The following is a 21,186-nucleotide window of genomic DNA, read 5'->3' on the forward strand; positions in this document are numbered from 1 at the left end:
GCTCGTGACCTCATAATGTTAATCTGGCGTGTACACGTGATCAATAGTGTAAGAGAAAGGATTCGAAAAGTCGCCTGTTTGTTACTTACTTAATTACTTGGTATTTTTTGTTAGTTTTTCATCTTTGATTACGAATACAACGTTATTGCGCATGTATTTCAACACCAAATGACTATCAGCTACCCGTATGTCAATCCGTGACACATCCTGTCTAGTTCTCCTTGCTCTCACTTACCCCACCCTGCTCAGAGGAGTTGTAAAGACAGCTTCCTCGCAAGCTACCTCGCGAATATCACAAAAACCCCTACAACAGTGGAAGTCTCTCACGGTTTACTGTTCTCGTTCAGACATTTTCTTTTCCACACTTGATTACTTTAAAGGATTAACATCGTGACAATGTGCAATTCAGACATTCTAAGTCACCAGCGCGTAACGTCATCAACAAAACACACATCAACACCGCTAAAAGTCGGATACGACATAGCTCGACTAAGATCGCCTAACTTGCCTCCTTCCCCTTTGAAAAACACACAGTCGCCCTTTAAAAAACGAATACGAAACAATTGAATATTCGGGTATAAAGTTAAGGCCGGAAAGCACGTTTAATACGGGAACTGGAATGACCTTCAATAAACTTCAGTGATATCAAGTGATCAGTGTCGCAATTTCTGGATTTTTATACATATGACTGAGTAACGTTGCGATAAAACACATACAACAGCAGCATTTTTAAATACTAAGTAAAATTTGAATACTTTATTCCTCACGAGAAACCAGATCTAAGATACAGACAATGCATATGGATTCAAAATGCGTCAACAAAGATTATGCCTCTATTATGTATCGAATACGTACCTCAGCTGAGACCTTCACCTCAGCTGATCAGCCAGAAAACTATGATTCAGATGGTCTCAGATGACTTGCTAGCCTACGGAGAACAGATTACAACATACACGAGTCGTTGAGAAATATTGGAAAAGTCTGAGTTTCTGAATTGACTAGGCCCTTACCGTGTATAGAAAATGACTGATAGCGAAATCAAAAGTTTTAAGTACAAATAATCAAATAGGGAATTTTCCCTCATTCCATGAAAGATCAGCGCATCTGACTCGTGACCTCCTAATCTTAATCTGGCTTGTACACGTGATCAATGCAATAGTGTAAGAGAAAGGATTCGAAAAGTCGTCTGTATGTTGCTGACTTGATTACTTGGTATTTTGTGTTAATTTTGCATCTTTGATTACGAATACAACTTTATTGCGCAAGCATTAAACGCCAAATGACTATCAGCTATGTCAATCCGTGACACATCCTGTCTAGTTCTCCTTGCTCTCACTTACCCCACCCTGCTCAGAAGAGCTGTAGAGACAGTTTCCTCGCAGGCTACTTCGCGAATATCACGAAAGCCCCTACAACAGCGGAAGTCTATCACAGTTTATTGTTCTCTTTCAGACATTTTCTTTTTCACACTTGAATAGTTTTAAGGATTTTTATCGTGACAATGAGCAATTCTCAGTCACCAGCGAGTAAAGTCATCAACAAAGTACACATTAACACCGCTAAAAGTCGGATACGACATAGCTCGACTAAGATCGCCTAACTTGCCTCCTTCCCTTTGAAAAACACACAGTCGCCCTTTGAAAACTAAATACGGAACAATTGAACATTCGGCTACAAAGTTGAGGCCGGAAAGCACGTATGATACGGGAAGTTGAATGGCCTTTAATAAACTTCAGTGATATCAAGTGATCAATGTCTCAATTTCTGGATATTTTATACATATGACTGAGTAACGTTGAGAAAAAACAAATACAACAGCAGCATTTTAGATATTAAGCAAAATTTGAATACTTCTTTTCCCACGAGAAACCAGATCTAACACACAGACAATGTATGTGGATTCAAAATTCGTCTTATGTATCGAATACGTACCTCAGCTCAGACCTTCACCTCAGCTGATCAGACAGAAAAGTATGGTTGAGATGGTCGCAGATGACTTGCTGGCCTACGGAGAACAGATTACAGCAATTACTACATGAGTCGTTGAGAAACATTGGAAAAGTCTGAAAGGAAAGGAAAGGCCTTTACCGTGTGTAGAAAAGGAGTGAGAGCGAAACCAAAAGTTTTAAGTACAAATAATCAAATAGGGAATTTTCCCTCATTCCATGAGACATCAGCGCATCTCGCTCGTGACCTCATAATATTAATGTGGCTTGTACACTTGATTAATAGTGTAAGAGAAAGGATTCGAAAAGTCGCCTGTATGTTACTTACTTGATTACTTGATATTTTTTGTTAGTTTTTCATCTTTGATTACGAAAACAACTTTATTGCGCAAGTATTTAAACACCAAATGACTATCGGCTATCCGTGACGCATCCTGTCTAGTTCTCCTTGCTCTCTCGTACCCCACCCTGCTCAGAAAGGTTGTAAAGACAACTTCCACGCGAGCTACTTCGCGAATATCACAAAAACCCCTACAACAGCGGAAGTCTATAACAGTTTACTGTTCTCATTCAGACATTTTCTTTTTCACACTTGATTACTTTTAAGGATTAATATCCTGCCAATGAGCAATTCTCAGTCACCAGCAAGTAACGTCATCAACAAAATACACATCAACACCGCTAAAAGTCGGCTGATACGACATAGTTCTACTAAGATCACCTAACTTGCCTCCTTCCCCTTTGAAACACACACAGTCGTCCTTTAAGAAACGAATACGAAACAATTGAATATTCGGCTATAAAGTTGAGGCCGGAAAGAACGTTTGATACGGGAACTTGAATAACCTTCAATAAACTTCAGTGATGTCAAGTAATCAGTGTCTCAATCACTGATTCTGATATTTTATACCTATGACTGAGTAACGTTGCGGAAAAAAACATACAACAGCAGCATTTTTAAATACTACGCAAAATTTGAATACTTCATTCCCCACGAGAAACCAGATCTAAGATAGAGACAATGCATATGTATTCAAAATGCGTCAACAAAGATTATGCATCTATTATGTATCGAATACGTACCTCAGCTCAGACCTTCACCTCAGCTGATCAGACAGAAAACTATGATTGAGATGGTCTCAGATGACTTGCTAGCCTATGGAGAACAGATTACAGCATACACGAGTCGTTGAGAAACATTGGAAAAGTCTGAGTTTCTAAATCGACTAGGCCCTTACTGTGTGTAGAAAATGAATGAAAGCGAAACCAAAAGTTGAATTACAAATAATCAAATAGGGGTTTTTCCCTCATTCCATGAAAGATCAGCGCATCTGGCTCGTGACCTCATAGTATCAATCTGGCTTGTACACGTGATAAATAGTGTAAAAGAAAGGATTCGAAAAGTCGCCTGTACATTAATTACTGGATTACTTAGTATTTTTTGCTGGTTTTTCATCTTTGATTACGAATACAACTTTATTGCGCAAACATTTAAACACCAGATGACTATAAGCTATGTCAATCCATGACACATTCTGTCTAGTTCTCCTGATGCTCTCCCTTACCCCACCCTGCTCAGAAGAGCTGTAAAGACAGTTTCTTCGCAAGCTACTTCGCGAATATCACAAAAACCCCTACAACAGCGGAAGTCTATCACAGTTTACTGTTCTCGTTCAGACATTTTCTTTTTCACACTTGATTACTTTTAAGTATTAATATCGTGACAATGAGCAATTCTCTGTCACCAGCGAGTAACGTCATCAACAAAACACACATTAACACCGCTAAAAGTCAGAGACGACATAGGTCCACTAACATCACCTAACTTGCCTCCTTCCCCTTTGAAACACACACAGTCGCCCTGTTAAAAGTGAATACGAAACAATTGAATATTCGGCTATAAAGTTGAGGCCGGAAAGCACGTTTGATACGGGAAGTTGAATGACCTTTAATAAACTTCAGTGATATCAAATGATCAGTGTCTCAATTTCTGGATATTTTATACAAATGACTGAGTAACGTTGAGAAAAAACACATACAACAGCAACATTTTTAGATATTAAGCAAAATTTGAATCAGTACTTCATTCCTCACGAGAAACCAGATCTAACATACAGACAATGCATGTGGATTCAAAATTCGTCTCATGTATCGAATACGTACCTCAGCTCAGACCTTCACCTCAGCTGATCAGCCAGAGAACTATGATTGAGATGGTCTCAGATGACTTGCTAACCTATGAAGAATAGATTACAGCAATTACTACACGAGTCATTGAGAAACATTGGAAAAGTCTGGTTTTCTGGATTCGAAATGCGTCAACAAAGATTATGCATCTATTATGTATCGAACACGTACCTCAGCTCAGACCTTCACCTCAGCTGATCAGACAGAAAACTATGATTGAGATGGTCTCAGATGACTTGCTAGCCTATGAAGAACAGATTACAGCAATTACTACACGAGTCATTGAGAAACATTGGAAAAGTCTGAGTTTCTGGATTCAAAATGCGTCAACAAAGATTATGCATCTATTATGTATCGAATACGTACCTCAACTCAGACCTTCACCTCAGCTGATCAGACAGAAAACTATGATTGAGATGGTCTCAGATGACTTGCTAGGCTATGGCGAACAGATTACAGCAATTACTACACGAGTCGTTGAGAAACATTGGGAAAGTCTGAGTTTCTGAATCGACTAGGCCTGTATCGTGTATAGAAAATGACTGAAAGCGAAACCAAAAGTTGAATTACAAATAACCAAATAACGAATTTTCCCTCATCCCATGAAAGATGAGCGCATCTGACTCGTGACCTCATAATAATAATCTGGCTTTTTCACGTGATCTTTTTTGCGCAAGTATTTCAACACCAAATGACTATCAGCTACCGTATGTCAATCCGTGACATCCTGTCTAGTTCTCCTTGCTCTCCCTTACCTCACCCTGCTCAGAGGAGCTCTAAAGACAGTTTCCTCGCAGGCTACTTCGCGAATATCACAAAAACCCCTATAGCAGCGGAAGTCTATCATAGTTTACTGTTCTTGTTCAGACATTTTCTTTTTCACACTTGAATAGTTTTAAGGATTTAGATCGTGACAATGAGCAGTTCTCAGTCACCAGCGAGTAAAGCGTCATCAACAAAATGCACATCAACACCGCTAAAAGTCGGATACGACATAGCTCGACTAAGATCACCTAACTTGCCTCCTTCCCCTTTGAAAAACACACAGTCCCCCTTTGAAAAATGAATACGAAACAATTGAATAAGAAATAAAATGCAAACAGCGGCAACAAACATAACACGTGAACTACGCATGGTTTGGAACAACAATCTAAAATTAGATTGTTGAGATTGTTTAGATTGTTGTTCCAAACCAGGCGTAGTTCATGTGTTACGAAACAATTGAATATTCGGGTATAAAGTTGAGGCCGGAAGGCATGTTTGATAAGGGAAGTTGAATGACCTTCAATAAATTTCAGTGATATCAAGTAATCAATGTCTCAATTCTGATATTTTATACATATGACTGAGTAACGTTGAGAAAAAACACATACAACAGCAGCATTTTTAAATATTAAGCAAAATTTAAATACTTCAGTCCCCACGAGAAACCAGGTCTAAGATACAGACAATGCATATGGATTCAAAATGCGTCAACAAAAATAGCCTGCGAACAGGCTCCCAAAGGGGTAGCCTGAAAACACTGATCCCCGGTCCGCGGACCCCCACTACGGACCGGGTCCACGGACTACCCGTACGGATCTCCTCTACAGACCACCCCCCAAAAATAGAATAAAAATAAGAAATAAATACTTCACTTAAAAAAAAAAGTCTACAAGCTTCTTTCAGCGTAAGGAGATGCCGATGGTACAAAGAAGGAAAATTGTTACCTTCCATTCGTGGTTCCATCTGGCCGTGGAAGATGTGTTTTTAGGTCGTTCAAGCTCAGCTTGTATCTGTAGCCTGGAACGAGCTCACGAATACATGGGAGACTGGGCTGAACAAAATGGTGGAGAGGAAGGAGTACAAATTTCGAGGTTTCCCGAAGGCTTCCTGGAGTCCCGGGCCTGGAGGCGTTTACGGTCTTTCATATACAGTATGGCCACAGCAAAGGAAATGGCAACGTGTAATGATATAACTTGCGCCCGAGGCTGAAACCAAGAATGTCACATTTGCAAAATGAAACGTTCGAAATTTCGCCGACCCGATCTATTAGACAACCCAGGACTGAAAAATTTATTTCTTATTTCATGATTCTATTTTGGGGGTGGTCCGTAGAGGGGGTCCATACGGGGAGTCCACGGACCAGTCCAAAGGTAGTCACTACCCGGTCCGTAGTGGGGTCCGCGGACTAGGGTCAGTGTTTCCGGGTTACCCCTAAGAAAGTCGAGACGGAGGTAATTCACTACACGGGTCGTGTGCTCGTCGCCATAATTGTGCGATCCTTTACATTTATCACCAAATTTACAACTTTCTTTGACAAAGAAAGGGCATAAATGTAACAGATAACATCTTCTTTTAGTACATCCACCGGTCTTTCTAACCTTAGGACAAAACTCTAGACGTACATCTAACTTCACAATCACTATCGTTTCCCCGGCCTGGTTTGACTTGAATAGTTACGGAAACATTTTGACGAATTCCAGCGCGCCAAACTCTAAAACAAATTTACGGTTGTTTTGGGAAAGAAGTAATACTGCACGGTCCAGATCCAGTTCTCCTCCATTTTCCAGGAGACACTTTAAAAACTCTTCCGGTGCTGTTTTTCTTGTGGCCCCGTCCATGTTGTTTCCAAGAAAGTTTCCAAAGATTCCAAGGACATTTGGGATTTGAGCCTGCAAACTTTTAACGAGAAACTCAGACCCACACACCAGAACTAGTCGCTATGGAAAATATAACTTAGTGTGCCCCTCCTTTAACAGAGGAACGGAAGGGGGGCGAACTTTCCAAGCCAATGGAGCAAAACTATGGCTATGGAACAGCACCCCTTTAGACATTCGCAAGAAAGACTCCATTGCCTCCTTTAAATCTGCTGTTAGAAAATATTTTTTTGTCCAAAAACTGTTAGCTTAGTTTTTAGTTGTGCATATCTAGATTTAGATTTTTTAAATTTTTAACTTTTATCATATCTTTAAATTTTTAGCTGTATTCTAATTTTGTAATTTTTATTATCCTATAAGTGTAAATAGTTTTTAATTTTTAACTTAGGATAGAGGGCCACTGGTTCGTCAGTTTTTTACTGTTATGTGTTACCCTCTGTAAATAAAGTTGTTACTTACTTACTAAACGTTCCGTCCGAAAGCCATGAAACAGCGTCATGTAAGCATCATGTTATGTCACACTACTCTATAAGCCCCTAAAGCTGCAATTAAGGGTGTTTTTAGGAGGTCAAACTGTTGCTATGGCAACCTATTCTGTCACGAAAATGATAACAATGTGTTCACCAATGATTGGGCAGTTTTTTGATACCATGATTGTAGCATCAAGTGATAGAGTGGTTATAATGACCCATCAAATCTAAGTGTTAGAAACTGTTTTGAGTCACCTTTAAAGGGAATCCGAGCTTCTCATACGTATGCACTGAGCTTTGCCTCTGCACGTCTTCCATAAACTCACAGCTCTTGTTCCGGACACTCACCTATCTCATGCTCTGGGCATTTCTAATACTTTTTAATCGATTTGAAGTCAATAATTACACCGAAATATCAAAATGTTGACACTTAAATTACACTTTAAAAAATCCAACTCATAAGATTTTGGTTGGTCAAATCAAACAAAACCAGCAAAACACTTCATGTGATATATAGATGTAGCGAAGCCTCAAAGCAGAGCTCCTGGACCGGGTTGTTAAAATTACATTAAGCAAATGCCATTAAGCTAACCCAGGATAAGCAAAAATTATTTTGATATGAGTCTTGTAAATTTGCTGTGAGGTTTTCTGAGTTGTGTCCTGGTGTACTGGTACACAGAGGGAATAACCATTGTACTCCTTTCTTTACGAACCTTTGTTTAGCTGCTGAACATTGTTGGGTCTTTTGGAGTTTTATAAACCTGCCAGCCAGCGAGCCATGCGAGCCAAAGGGCGAGCCATGCGAGCCATGAGAGCCATGTGAGTCATGCGAGCCTGTAAGGGCCAATTTCCAATTCCCTCGGTTTCAATAGGCAAGATTCACTCTAGTTCACTGACTTTAATTCGACTAACACTCCAATAAGACGCTCCTGTTTGCTTGTACATAATTCCATCAATCGTCCGCGTCTTTAGCCGTCTTATCCGTCGTTACTTCGAGTGAATCGCATACACAACTACAACGTTTGCCGACGTTCGCGGCCATTACATGCACACTCGAAAAGATCACGTGACTTAAAAGCGGGAACTAAACTGCGGGAAAAATACATGAACAATACAGGGAACCCAGCAACAGAGCCCTAGAACAAATGTTAAGATTTTTTATTTGTTACATTTATATTCACATGAGAACAAGAACAAGAGCAACGGAACAAAATGAGTAAGATCGCAGTATTAAATTCTTGCAATGTTAAATTCTAAGGGAAGAGACAACCACATGCAGCAGTCAGCCAACCGACAAAGTTTTGATAACTCTGATTCACTAAAGAGCGAACCTGTTAAAATTACGCGATTCACTCACCATTCTTGACGCCAATACACGGAGTTGCCCTGAAGTACTGTTCTCTTTTTTCTTGAATGATTTTCAACGTGGATATCAATGAATGACAGGTGCCAATGGATACCATTCACCTACCCATACGAGTAGCGGTGGGGCGGTGGAGCCGTACGTTTCTCTCAGAGAATTTTCTTTACTTTAGTCTTGAACCTCAACAAATTTTTGACACATTGTTTTTATTTTTTGCGGATCCTGGGCGATTTGAATAGACAAAATTTTCTCCAAGCAAGAAAAATATGAAACAAAGAAAAAAAATCATCACACTCAGGGCAGCCGTTACTATGACGCAAGACTTGGCACGATGTACAGATGTTTAGAGCATTTTTCATATTTGCCGCACCAGCAATAGTTCTGGTAACCGAAGCAAGATTAGGATTTTCTTTCGGGAATATTTCAATTGTAGGCACTTTTGTAGCTAAATTTAAGGTGGCTCGGACCAGTTTTCAGGTTTTTGACGGCTCACAACTTTGTAAGAATAGAACAAACAGGCAGACCAGGGCCACTGTAATATTTTTGTAGGTTTGGATTGTATAATTTATACTTGACCTAAAACAGCTGTTATTTTGTCGTCAGCAGTTACCATAGCAACATTCTAAAAGGATTTTCCAGACCTGATTTTTCGCTTATGACAATAATAACTAAAAAGTTAACCCGGTGACCCCCAGTTTTTTTTTAAATCAATATCTTTTGGCATCAGAAAATGAAAATGCACAACAATTTTAAAATAATTTTACGGAGCCGATTTCTTGTAAACTTGGAAAAACGACAATTTGCACAAAGTGTAAATTTCCTTCCGTAGAATTTTCAAAATTTTTTTTTCTGACGCTTCCTCTCAATAATAATGATATATTAAAACAATAAAAAGAAGGGGTCACCGGGCTTGTTTTCATGTAAAAGCCTTCGCGAGTTCCGTTATTCCCATGCGCGTAGACACGCATTCAAAAATCCAGACTTTATAAGATTAGCAGTTGCTCATGAGCTGTTATGACTACCGCTGACTGCTTCGTGTGCCCGCGCGGGCGAGCGGGCTCCCAACAGGTGTTTTGTTTTGTTTGAAGCTAAAACATCATTTACAGTTGTCGTTGTCGTCAAAGACAACCTCCTGGGCTTACTCTGTAGGGTTTTTACACAAATTCTGGGTAGATTTGCTATGTTTTGCCAGTCCTTTATACGCTCTTGGTGGCTGTCACGATCGATCGAGTTTCCTTTGAAATTTGGGAAACGTGGAATTCCCGAAACAATTTTTCTTAAATACACAAAATTGACTAAAGTTGTTCCAGCAGGTAAAGCCTCCTTTATATGCGAATTTCGTCTCCAACTGTACAAAAGTGACCTTGCGCGAAAAAAGCCACGCGCCGCCATATTTGTTTTGGTCTTGCGGGTTTAAATCTCGCGCCTCTATCGTGCGTGTTTCTCACGCGCGACGCACGATGGTGATCTACTTTCCGCGCGAGAAAACTGGTACCTTAAAATTAATTTCCCAGGGAAGGGGCCCCCAGGGAAAGAGAGAGTACCCTGGGAGCGAGGTTGTACCGTTTATACTCGTCCCCAGGGTCATCTCCGCTTTCAAGATGGCGGGCGGGCGGTTTATAGCGATAGTTCGGATAGTTTAGTGATAGTCGGGCGCGAGATCTATGTTTCTTGGTGAAAAGTCGACGACCTTCCAGACCAATTGAAGAAAAAAAAATACCCGCAAAAATATCTCGCATGACTCGCATGACTCGCATGACTCGCATGACTCGCATGACTCGCATGACTCGCATGACTCGCATGACTCGCATGGCTCGCATGGCTCACACCGCGTGGTTCGCATGGCTCGCTGGCTCGCAGATTTAGCAGACCCGGTCTTTTGTATCGGTTCTTATGAACCGGTACACGAGGACAGAACCGTTATCTGTTTATATTGTTTGGCTCTCTCTTTTGTGTTCGAATGACGTAAAACTGCACAAAACATAAGCAGTGAAAAACATTTTTTACAAGAATAATTTATATTTCAGTCAACGTTTAATGCTGGGTTAGCATTAACTGGCTTCCAAAAACCCAGGCCTGACCTTGCTTGAGCCTGCAATCCATCAGAAACCTAGTATTTGGTCAGCAGTCAACTTAAAAACACGACCTCGATGAGCTCTTAACTTGAGCCCGCAATATCACAGGGAAAAAGTGAAATACCAGGGGCGGGGGAGAACACTCTGCGACGCCTGGCACTTTTTTTGTGTTTGGATCATCCACCAAAAAGTGACGTCACATCCGGTAAAAAAGCGGGCTGAACGGCAAAATCAAATTTGAATGCGACATAATCGTTCTCTCAGTAAGTAAAATGGTTATATTTCGTAATCGGCGGGATATTTCTAACGTTTTATTTGGCCATGAGAAACAAAATTTTGTCGTCTTCCTCGTCATATCGTTTGATTGAGGAAAAGAACGATTATTTATTCAAAAACACGCTGTTTTGAAGGCGTGTGTTTTTACGAAATGTCGTCGTTTCTTCTTCGCTGAATTCCACCGGAGCCATCGTTTGCGTGGAAATAATGATTTGTAGGTAAGTTGCACTCAATTCAAATATCCTATTCTCTTAGGTAGGCATTACACTAAGAGAAAAGCGCTGTGTCAGTTTTCTAGACGTGGGAGAACCTATTTAACAGAAGCCCATTTTTCAAATTTTCCCTTGACAAACACTTGAGAGTAACGTAGAGGTGTTAATCGTATCACACTGTAAGAATAGACCCACACACATAACGCGGCGGAACTTTCTTGCTGACCGACACTAACGCAAATTCATGTTCTTGCTTGTGACTCAAACTGGTGTTATAAATTCTGTTACGATTGGTTAAGAACCTTGAACAAGTAATCTTAACTTTTCCCTTGGCAATTCCTTAATTGATAAACGCTTCCTTAAACATAGGCAGGCCGTGAACCCCTTAAAAATAAACAAGATATTCTTATGGGCGATTTAGTAATTTGGGCATCTTGTGTTTTTTTCACTTATAATCTAATTTATTTTTCCGTTTCAACAGTGTTGAGTGTCAGCGACACTATAAAGTTTCAATACTCTCCCCCCTCGGATCCTATGGGGTCAAGCATGCATGCACCTTTCATTTCTTCAATTCCTTTCATTTGCCTTGTTTGCTGACCAAGTTCCTTATCTTTTAACACCTAACTATCATACTTGCAGCTTATTTTGAAAGGTTGCTCACACATTTTGCCTTATTTTGAATGCGCTTTCTCTATATAAGCTTACATCAAGACATTTCAGTCCCAGGGAATGACAGAACACTAGCAATTCTGACAATTCTCTCTCATAGAGTTCAATTATTTTAATTCATCACACTTTCAATGTGCGATCTTAACAAACTGTTTGCAAACAGTAATGAAATATCATGCCCCAACATCCAGCCAAAAAAGGAAGTCTGGGAACAGGTAGTAGGAACAATGACACTGCCAGGCTGGTGAATGTTACAAGCTATTATGAACTCATGTCTGACAATGATGAGTGACCATGAAACATGGTGCGGTTGAACTGAACACCCAGACTGCGAGTGACATTGCTAGTGTTAGTGTTATGAACGTGATTGCTAGCTAGCAGTGTTTGTGAACTTGGACCAGACCAGAAAAGACAAGGTTCAATACCAGAAGTTGACTGAGAGTAACACGTTTGTACTCAAAAACTGAAGCTGCCTGATCAGACCAGTCTTACAGCCAGCTTCATCACAACTTGGCAAAAGTTCCTGAATTGTGTATGTGGGAGGACTCCATGTAATGACATATATGGGGAAGCTCTGCTCAAAAGTTTTCAGGCTTCAGATATAACTATTAAAGGGTAAGGGATTTCTGACAAGTTGAATTCAGGTGTATGAAAGGGTATGGAAATCTTTCTTTTACGGATTTCCCTTTTTCTGGTTCTAAAATGTTGTTGATAATCTCTCATTTACTCTCCTGAGCCAGAATGAGGGGATTCTGATAAATTGTACCGTTCAAAGAGATATTTTAAAACTTCTCTCTACGGGTTTAGAAAAGGGATACAGTATTAAGGGGTTGGACTTTGAGATGGAGCTTCCCCATTAAGAAATATGTAGAATACCTCCCCCGCCGCCCCTCCTTGTGTAACAAGGATGTTCAAATTGTTTTCTGGAAAAAAGCAATTACCGGTAAAAAACAAAACAGTACCAATTGAAGGGATTGTGTGATTATCAATGTAAGTTCCCATTTGTATTTTGAATTAAAATGGGCCTAACGTTATCCACAACAGTATAAAATAACCATACTTTGCAGCTTCATAGAGACTCAATCTGATCATGAAAACATTACTTTTATATTTCCCCTTCCTTTGTACCTTGTGATATTTTTAGGGAAATTCTCAAAAAGTCCCTCTCCCAAAGAAAATAAAATATATAAATAAAGATAACTTTTCTTTAATCTTGAAAATGATCTCCGCAATAAAAATGTCATTCTTATGGCTCTTTATCATCTTGAAGTGTGTTGTGAAGAAACTGCTTATTAGGAAAATATAAGAGTAAATGCCTATAAAAATGGACCTAAATCGCCTATCAATGGCACAAGTCGAAAAATTGATTTCGCTTCTATTTTGTCCATAGATAGGTCCTAGTAAGAATAGAAACGGACCATAGTTAGTTTCTGCTAATACAGCTTTCTTTGGGAGAAATACGCCAAAAACGATTTCGACCCGATTGGGCTCAAAATCTACTTCCGGTTTTGCTGAATTTTCCGAATATTTGATTCCTTCGCGCTCCGCAGAACAGCTACTTGAGAATCTTTCAATGGATTTTATATTCAGTTCAGGTCTTCGTGGTATGACTGAGCGAAAAATAAAATAAATCAAAGTTAGTTTTGAGCCCGAAAAGAGATCAAACTGACACGCAAAATTTTACAGTGTGTCGCAAGAGAATTATTGCATGAAAACATCGCCATATTTTTCTATGGGCTATAACTTTAAATACCATAAAAACACTTTCTACGGGTTAAATATACACCCACCTGTTAGGCTATCAAAAAACATCTCTGGGCAAATGATTTCAAGTCGCCCGCCTTGATCTGTGTTTCTCATAGATTTTGCCCAAAATCCGGCTTTGGAATGTAAACAATTGCGTGACGCGGATAGCCACTCTCGAGTAAAATATTCGTTTCCAGCAATCCGATGAAAGCAATTTTTGAAACGTTGTGTAAAGAAGGTTTCTACAGTACTCCGGGAAATGATTTTAACACTTATTTATTTTATTGAATCACTGATAACTTACTGTATAATAGTGGCAGTTTTAGAGATACACTTAACCAATCCTCTATGGTTTATGGCAATTGAATCATTGACTGACAAATAAAGTCAAGTGGAAATACCATAATTTCTATAAACTACTAACTGCGTGATGGCATCTCCGCTCTTCTAGCTGTGTAGAAAATTTGTACCTACACAATATGCTCAAACTCAGCTAGGATACCCGAAATTTCTTGAATTGAATTAGCCCAGGAAGAAACTGCGTTTAAGTTTCGATCATACTGGGAAAAAATCCATCTTTTCTACTTTGGTTGTTTGATCAATTAACTGAAATTTGCGGATCATAACACTGGTAGACAAATAAACATTACAGTGGTCGATCTAGGACTAGGTTTGCACTAAAGGAGTTTTTTTGGATTCGTAAAAGTTCCCGGATTCATCAATTTTAGAGTATTCGGATTAGTAGGGGTTTACAGTGAAAGGATATTCGGATTCTTAACCGTTTACACACGACGATAACTCCGGTAACATTCATGATGGAATGGTTAACAAGCAGTTTGTTGCATCGACAACGAGAAACAAAATGCCTCCGAAAATAAGGCTAGGGGTAGGTTGAGACAGTTTGAAGTTTTCTTTCAACTCGTTGACCATGGTACTGTTGTCCATCATGTCAGGTCCCTCCAGGTATTTATTCTGGTTTTTCTTAATATCTAGAACCGTCGAGGTTTTCGATCGTGCCATCGTCTTCATCTGCGCAGTAAAGTATAAATTGGGTTTCTGAGGAGTATGGCATTACCCATTATAAAAGTGATTACCTACACCTGAAACAGCACGAGGTGATCACCCAGCGACCGCCATCAAATGGCCATCAATGTGCCTACGACTCGACTACGACTGGATCATGTAATCTGCCATTTTCGTTCCACCGCAAACTCATAAGATCACAGGCGGAAAAATATCCGGATTCGAGAGAAAATCGTTTACACGACAAAACTCTCCAGATTCAAAAGTTTTCGGATTCAAAGTTCCCACTTTAAATTCCGAATTCAAAATCTCCGGAGAAACGACCAAACCGGGGAGTTTTTATTTCGGACTCGTCCACTTTTGTGTAAACGGCAAAATCAATCCGGCACTAAAACGTTCTGAATTCATCACGAATCCGGAACAATTTCCTCTAGTGTAAACCTACAATCCTGGCCATAAGTTGTTGGGACACCTCCCCCTTTTGCGCGCTAAAACCCTCGATTTCAACTAGGTCCTTAACGTTTTAGAACAAAAGATGAATAGAAGCAAGTACAATTGACCCCCCTCCCCCCTAGCAATGTTGCATGAAAATGACGCTATTCTGAAGACTAGATCGGATGTGGGAAAAAAGGAAAAAGGGACAATAGAAAGTGGTTAGACAGTTGTGTTGGAACCAAACGCGATTGCTGAAAAATCGCTATTATTGGAATAAGACGTGAATATCTATCTTCTCGTCTCTTTAGTTCGAGAATACTGTTCTAGGAGGCGAACAATTCTTGAAACGTGGCTATTCTGAAGCTATTGTCAAGGATTTTTTTTCTTCAAGATTTTTATCAACATTGACAGGGGGAGAGGGGTAGGCGGGCTTGCGCGGTTTTGGTCTTAAGAGAGGCTGCCTGTGAAGTCATCTGCCGTAACTGTCCCAACACTTTTGACCAGGATTGCAGTCTTAAATGAACAGCGAACATCCATCTTGTTTTGTTAGCGGAAGTCGGTCACGGAAGAGCGAATTTCAATGAAATATATGTATAATTTGATTAAGCAATTAGCCAAAAAAAGGTTGGCCGCCAAAACAGTTTAGGGTTTAGCCTAACTCTAACCTTAAGTTTTAAGACTGAAGAAAAAAAGAAAAAAAAGCATTGAGCATTTCAGTTGTTTGAAACAGAAACATTCGCGCACAATGAACTATATGTATAGTGCGTGCGTAACATGGAAAGCAATCCGTCCAGCACAGTAATTGCCCAAATTAACAGCTTACCGAGACAATCGCACTGTCGATGCCTCTTATTTATGATTTAAACTTTTATGATTTGTTTACTTTACTTTTTCTGACTTTTTTAGCCGGAGAAAAGGCACTAAATGTGTTGGTACAAATAAAAAGGTTTAACCGAAAATCGATCCGTCGAAATCAACAAATACAAATTAATCACTGTAGCGTTCCTTCAGATCACGTAAGACTACAAACCAACAATATCAACTTGTCATCACGCTTAACAAATGAACTTAGAACGATTTTCTTTCTAGAACTCGCTCTTGTAATTAAAATGATCAAAGAAAGAACGACAGCTTAAAACGACATAGCAGTAACACCCGAACTCCAAGTAAATTGCGTTTAATTGGCGTTTTTAATTAACGAAATTTCCGAAGCGATGACTTTCAAAATATTAAAGTTAAAAGTGGTCCATTATGTTTTTCTTTTTTCACCCAAATGTTCTAAGATAGCCATCTGTGGTTTGTTGGAAACGAATTATGTATTCACGGTGGACGTCCGCGTCACGCAATTGTTTACATTCTCACGTCGGTTCAGGGAAAAATTTGTGAGAAGCACAGGCCAAGGCGGGCGACTTAAAACCATTTGCCCAGAGATAGTTTTTGATTTTCAAACAGGTGGATGTATAGTTAACCCGTAGAAAGTATTTTTATGACATTTAAAGTTATAGCCCATAGAAAAATATGGCGATATTTTAGTGCTATAATTCGTTTGCAACACATCGTAATATTTTGCGTTTCTGTTCGATCTCGTTTCGGGCTCAAACGAAACCTCGATTAATTTTATTTTTCGTTCAGTCATACCATGAAGACCTGAGCTGAATGTAAAGACCATTGAAAGATTCTTAAGTACCTGCTGTGCGACGCGCAAGGCAACCAAATTTTCAGAAAATTTAGCATAACAGGAGGTAGATTTTGAGCTCAATCGGGGCAAAATAGTTTTTCGCAAATTTCTCCCCAAAAAAGCTGCATTAGCAGAAACTAACTATGGTCCGTTTGTTTACTAGCTAGGGCCAATCTATGGGCAAAAAATGAGCAAAATCGATTTTTCGACTTGTGCCGTTGTTTGGTTCATAGTTATGGGCACTGGCTCATAAATGTTCAACAGAAAAAATGAACAGAAAAAAAACTACAAACTCTTCTTTCAGAGGAGCTCCTATATTTTATAATTTTTGTAAACCTCTTACAGAATGCAACTTTTGGTTAGGTTGCACTTCACTGTCAAGGAAGAAATCACACCAGAGAGGCTTTGTATCTTTATTATGATTTGCATTATCAGTAAAAAAAAAATCACACTTGGACAGGTCCACTGGCACTCGTACGTGTCTGTTAAAGATGGGAAAAGCAGGTTCAGCATCATCTAAATCAAGGGATTGTATGCCAGTGTGGGGTTTATATGCCAGGAGGTAACCACCTAAGAAAACACAAACACTAAAATTAAAATTAAACAACAACTGAGAACTTTTAGAGACCTCCATCAGTCACAAAAAGACCAAGAACCAGATCTTTTCAATTTAACAAATTGACATCAGTTTTTCATGCATCTGTCTTGAACATTATTGATCATGAATTCTGCTGTGGATCCACGGGGCGATAGCATACACTCATCCACAAACACAGGAAAAACTGACATCGATTTGTTTTTTTTAAATAACAAACTCATTGCCAAATTGTATGCTCTCGCTCATTGACACCCCTCTTAAATTATAAATTTATGTGCCTACAGGTCCGCTTATTGATGATGAAAATTAGCCAATGAGCGCACAACAATTTCTACAGTTATCGTAAAAAGTATAATTTTTCTTAGTAATGATTATTTTGTTAGTAAGAGTTTCAGAGGAAAAGTCCAGTGTAAAAATGTTATCTCAACAGAAAAGAATAATTTAGTTTAACACGAGGAATTCAGAAGAACACTGATTAAGAAGAGAAATAAAGTGCATCTCTTGTTTGCATTTCTCTTGTGGGTATTTGTTCATTTACCTGACCTATGAAAAACAAGATATAATGTATAATTTTTACCTCTGCTGTAAATTTTTCAAACCAGTTGTTTTCACTTTCACAGTGGTTCTTAAAAAGAATCACAAGCACACCACCCACCCCCTCAGTCCCTATTCCTACCCTACAACACTTCAGCCAGGATCCCATATCAACCCCCCAACATAACTTACCATAATACTCCCATACTACAATACAATCTTTTTTTATTATTTTGTAGAGACATACCTAGATTAAACCATCAGATCTCTGACCTTTTGGTCCACTTCATCTCCACTAGGCCACGAGAGCAATCAGTGTAAATATATTTATATTTGTTGGTCTAATTTATTATTGCTCTCAGATTTCCCCTTCCCCTTTGATGACATTAAATTGGTTTTAAAAAATAAACTGCTGTAAACTAATAAGAGCAGAGACAGAAATTGAGCCATAAAATTAGTACAGTTTTGGTATGAGGATATTAAAATAACTATAAGTTATTAATATTCATATGTTCTATTGTAAAGAAAGTGTAACTAATTACCGGTAAATTGAACTTCAATCTAAACACAGGTCAGTGAAGACATTGCCAGTTTTGCTTTTGCCAACAACCACTCTGCCTCAAAAATATAGAAGATAATGACAAAATCAATAACAAAATCAACCTCTGTTAATTCAATAACCACACCAAATTCCCCTCCAAAATTCTCTTCAATGTCTTACAGTAAAATTTTGCTAACAGCATAAATTCAACTCAGTGCTTTAACATGCTTCTCTCATTAAACGTTTACCCCTTGAGTCAGAATTTGTAGGTGTATCACATAGAATTTCACAAAAGATTAAAAATGCTGTTAAACTTTTGCAAATATCTGCATCATGTGTAAAATATGCAAATGAGGTGACTGATGATGTCATACACTCAACCCAATATTACATCATGTTGGTAGGCTTATAGTTCTACTGGAAACACACCTATGGCTATTAAAATTATACACAGCCTGTATTTTCCCATGGCAACTCACTCTTTTCTAGTCCCCTCTAACCTGAGGCCACAACTTCGACCTTATAATATTAATATGCTTGCTGAATCATGCAGATGAGGCACCATTGGCAAATATCAAAATGGAAAGCCAAAGGTGGCCAGAAAAGCCTATATCAGAGAAGGTTGAGACCCACTATGTCGCCATGGTAACAAAACTGTTAAGCTCATATTATGGAGGACATCTGCGCATTTCATCATAATAGCACTTTTAAAGCACTGTCCCTAGGAGCCTATGGTCCTTTGTATCTCGACAATAGTTAAAAACTTGTCTGGGGGACTGGATGATCTAAATGGTAGGTGGGAGACTCCCAGAACATTGAGGAGAGTTGCAAGAAAGATTGTAAAACTAGCTCCTTGCGGGCACTCATTAGACACTAACACTACTAACATGACTGAGTTTGGACAATATATATATTGTTTTTTTGGATACATGTAAACAATGTACTGTTACTGGTCATACAAGAGGTACCTTGCTACTGAGTTAAGTCTTAATGTGTGTATTTAAAGGAGAAGGTCACTCCAAAAATGTATATTTTTTGTCAATGCTATATGAAAACCTTGCACTTTAAGGTTAGCCACTCACAGAAGTTTCAGCCTCCAAAGTGCAGGTTTTCCTTATGAAGTTCACCTGCAAAGAAGCCCACAATTTGAACATTGTTGCCACAATTTCAAACAGTACTCAGCAGCCAGGTCCCATTTTCGTGTCCTAATGGCTTCCGACAGTTTTTGCTATGTGCCAGGATTCCAGCGTCTTTCTTATTCTTACGCTGGAATCCTGGCACACAGCAAAAACTGTCAAGGCTGACAACAATTCGTGCCCTCTGCCAGGACAATATAACATTCTTTTAAACAAATGCTAATTTTACACTTTTAGTATTCTCACATTCTTTCACACGTGTTCTAATTAATATATGCCATTCGCTTGTTATATTCAAAATTCTTAGGTCTATTTTATCATTTTATTTTTGTCCGTCGAAGACAGCAGACTGCCTGTTGAAAGCTCACAATTTTAAACAATTTTACCAGAGAACGTTTTTTACCTCTTTCATAATGAATCCTGGTATCGGATCTTCAATATTTTAAGCAGACAATCACTTTAAGATCAAACCAAGCTAGAATTTTCAGCCCACCCACAATGAAGCAATCACACCTGACCTTTGTGAATTATTTGATGCATGCATATGAGACAGCCATTTTTCATTTTTCTTTATGAGATGGAAGGTAGATGACATTTAAACATTGATCACATAATGAACAAAAGTCCTGTTGCTACAGAGCTACATTGTACCCCCACCAGATTAACAGAAGATGAGGTGCTGAAAACAGATCTTTGGAAGAACTAAAAAAAAGCTGTGTAAACAACCACCAGCGGCCTGTGTTCCCACAGCATCTCTTGTTGAGTTAATTTGATATAGAACATAACTTTAAAATCTCAAAATGGTTGAAGTAACTAATTATGAAGTCCTACAAGCATGAGAATTTCAGATTGTATGATTGCAACCAAGTATGAAGTTTGATAGAGAAACAATGGTAAATCTTACAATTCTCTTTAACAATATTATTGAATTGCGAGCTCAAGATTCCCACCAGGTGGTAATATGGTTGATACAGCCTCAAACTATCACCTCGAAGAAGTCTGGACCTCATAGTCCAATTCTTGAAAAGGAAGACAGAAGATGTTCTCTATTTTATTATTAATAGATAATAATTTACAGGTTAAAGCTAATTACAAGATAAAATCTGAATTCTATCCAGCATTTAATTATGAATCACTTTACAGTACCTGGGAGGGGGGGGGGGGTACTCCCAGAAAAAAAAACCCAAAACCCTTACTCTATTGATCACCAAAATCTGAGATTTTCTGTTAACCCTTGTGAGATAACTTTAAGAATTCCTAGGAATTCCTAGGAATTTCCTAAGAATTCCTAGGAATCTAAGGTGTGAATTTTCACGGTAATTCGGACTCGGAATTCCAAGTCTACATAGAGCTGACTTGGAATTCCTAGGAATTCCAACTGAAATATACTCACCTTGAAAATTCCTAGGAATTTCTGAGAATAACTTGGAATTTGTAGGATTTTTTGAGAATAGGTTGGAATTTTTGGGAAAATCTGAGAAAAACTGGGAATTTTGTATCATTTGTAGGCCAGACAAAATTTTGATGATAAATGCCCAGCATTAAAATAACAAATAAAGTCACTGATATCACATCAAACAGGTTTTAAATGAATGGTTTATTAAATTGGCTCTCATGAATTTAAACATAAGAATAATCATCCTGTTTCTTTTTCATTA

General features: G+C 38.8%; 1 protein-coding gene across 1 annotated transcript in view; it reads right to left on the bottom strand.

Annotated features, from left to right (window-relative positions):
- LOC145481220 (uncharacterized) overlaps positions 1 to 4,082 on the bottom strand; it is a 25,854-nt gene extending 21,772 nt beyond the window's left edge. Inside the window, exons 1-3 of the mRNA XM_081459660.1 lie at positions 3,030 to 4,082; positions 1,933 to 2,005; positions 856 to 928 (exon numbers count right to left, since the gene is read on the bottom strand). The gene's annotated coding sequence lies outside the window, so the exon portion shown is untranslated. The remainder of the gene's footprint in view (positions 1 to 855; positions 929 to 1,932; positions 2,006 to 3,029) is intronic.
- Positions 4,083 to 21,186: the final 17,104 nt, after the last annotated feature.

This window comes from Orbicella franksi, chromosome 3, assembly GCF_964199315.1.
Source record: "Orbicella franksi chromosome 3, jaOrbFran1.1, whole genome shotgun sequence".
Classification (NCBI taxonomy): domain Eukaryota; kingdom Metazoa; phylum Cnidaria; class Anthozoa; order Scleractinia; family Merulinidae; genus Orbicella; species Orbicella franksi.